Source organism: Pyxicephalus adspersus, chromosome 5 (genome assembly GCF_032062135.1).
Source record: "Pyxicephalus adspersus chromosome 5, UCB_Pads_2.0, whole genome shotgun sequence".
Taxonomy (NCBI): Eukaryota; Metazoa; Chordata; class Amphibia; order Anura; family Pyxicephalidae; genus Pyxicephalus; species Pyxicephalus adspersus.
The window spans coordinates 25,750,232-25,752,895 of record NC_092862.1 but is presented as its reverse complement, the minus strand read 5'-3'; positions in this window follow the sequence as shown (position 1 = coordinate 25,752,895).

The window sequence follows — 2,664 nt, the reverse complement described above, 5'->3', positions numbered from 1 at the left end:
CCTAATGGTCAGGTCCAGTATAGGGTTAGGAAATAAAACCACTAATTTATAACAAAGCCAATTCCCAATCCAGTACAAGGACCTTATCATTACCAAAATCTTATAATTATCTAATAGCCCAACCACATAAGCCATGGCTAATTCCCATCCAATAAGGACCTTATGTTGCCCCTAGTGGTCAGGTCCGATATAGGGATATAAAATAGCCTGCTCATGTATGATAAGGCTAATTCCCATGCAATGGAAAGACCTCGGCATTCCCCACTAGTCAGGTCCGGTATTGGTACCTGCCCACTAAGAAGCATTATAGGTTTCTGATACCAGTATTTCAATTTCTGTATCTGACCACTGGAGGAATGCTGGGGTCCTTTCACAGAATGGGAATAAGCTTTGTCATAAATTAGCAGCAGGAATAAGTCCTGTATAAGCCAATTCCCATCCTTGCCATTTAGTGGTCAGGTCAAGTATAGGGATAGGGAAAGGAGTGGAAAGGGAAAGAGACAAAGGTGAAAAGAAAAAGAGGGGTAGGGGAATTGGAGGACAAGAGAGAGGGCCCTAGGGGGATTAGGAAAGGACCAGGGCTAAGACTAAAACTAAGTCTGAACAAAGTTGCTCAAAAACAGTTAAAGAACAGTTAAATTGGTCTGGTGATGGACGAAAGCGTATAAAATGTCTGAGCTGGATAATGCACCAGAAGCAGGAAAAAAATGAAGCAAATGAAGCAGTTAGAGTATCGGTTCTCGAGTTTAGAAATCTTACTGAAGATTTCAGTAAGCTCTTCTGCAACCTCTTGTAACTCTTTATTGACCAAGCCAAACTCTGCAGTTGTTTCTTTGCATGTCAAAGCACAGCTTGCTCCAGAAGTTAATGAATGTCTAGGGTCCAAAAAAATTTTTTTTTCTTGCTTTGTTTGTCATTACCTCACAGTGAGGATTTTATACAGTAACTGACACCATACTGTCTAATATTATGTTGTGACAAACATCTGTCCTTATTGCATTAATTAAAATAATGTACCTGTTCCGACATACATACAAATTCAACTTAAGAATAACCCGGGGATTACCTGTACTGGAAATCTTGAAACACAAATACACAGAAGATGTACTGCAGTAAATAAGTAATAGACTACACAATGCTGTTCATCTGAAAAAATCCTTTATTATGTGTAAAAATGCACAAATAACATTTAAATATTACTAAATGCATGTAGATCTGCTTTATTAACCTCCTTGGCGGTAAGAGTGTGGCTCTTGAGAAAAAAAAAAAAACAGCTGAAAGCGGTAACCTCGAGCCACACTTGGGGTAGCTAAAAAAAATAATAAATAAAGATTTACCTGGTCCAACCGGTGTCCTTTAGTGTCCTGCCATCCCCTGGCCACGTCCTCTTCCTTCGATCTGTCCCCTGGCGAGTGTGCTGGCGTTCACCGGAAGTTCCCGGTGACGTGGGTGTGTGCGGCTTGTCACTAAGGGCGCGGCGGGAATTTCAAATTATTTTGTATTGCATTCAATACAAAAATCTGTATTGAATGCAATACACTGAATTTATGTCCAAAAGTGGTACATTGGCTTTCATGAAAATTTATTTTACAGTATAATATAATAGTATGAGTATAATAAAATTTGAAACAAAAAAAATCATGTTTATTAAGTTTTAAACATTAGGTTTATTATTAACTTCATTTTATGTATTATTGTATGTACTATTGTATGTATTAGTGTATATTGACATGATTTTGTGCCAATGTACCACTTTTAGACATATAAATCCAGACATAAATATCTATATTAAAAGAATAAAATACAAAAAATACTGATCTGCTCTGTGGAACCATAGCTTTCAATGCTAACCATTCTTGGTGATACTTGGAAGAAACAAAAGCTGTCCAATCATAGCTGTAAAATCTAAAAAAACATATGAACTTATAATTTAACATAACCATAGAACATACACTACTTCCTTATAGATTCAGGGTAAATATTAGTATGAAATGACAAGCCCTGGATTCCATTACAGTGCCATGGAAAGTGACACCAATTTCCCTACCCCAACTCATATTGATAGCAAAAAACAAGCAGACAAGCAAAGAAAACCTCCAATCTATATTAAATACCCTATATGGCATTGGATAGCTCCTTGAATATAGCTAATGGTTTGTCTGAACTCAAACCAATAGATATATACTGTCAACATCCCTAAATTCTTGAGTACATAGAAAGGCAGGTATATTTGTGGGACTTTAAAGAGAGTTCAATACATGTCACAAAATGGGCTCAAATATAAAAAAAAACAATCTTTTATTAAACACAAGCCATAAAAACAATGGATGGAAATTCCATAAAAATGCTCAGTACATAGCACTAAACAATTGTGTATATCATTGAGATGTTGTAGTAGATTCTGATAATCCAATGTGTTGCGCAGAATTAATTTGCTTCATCAGGGATAATAGGAGGGGGATATGTAGTGGTGGAAAGTAGGGTTTCAAAAGACAAAAGTAGACAGGTAGGCAAGGTTTAAAAAATGGGTTTTGGGTACTCTTTTAAATGAGCAAAAAGTAGGAGCAAGCCAAATGGGACAAGGAAGATCATTCCAGAGAGTCGGGGCAGCTCTAGAAAAGTCTTGGAGCCGTGCATATGATGAGGTTATGAGTGAGGAAGTCA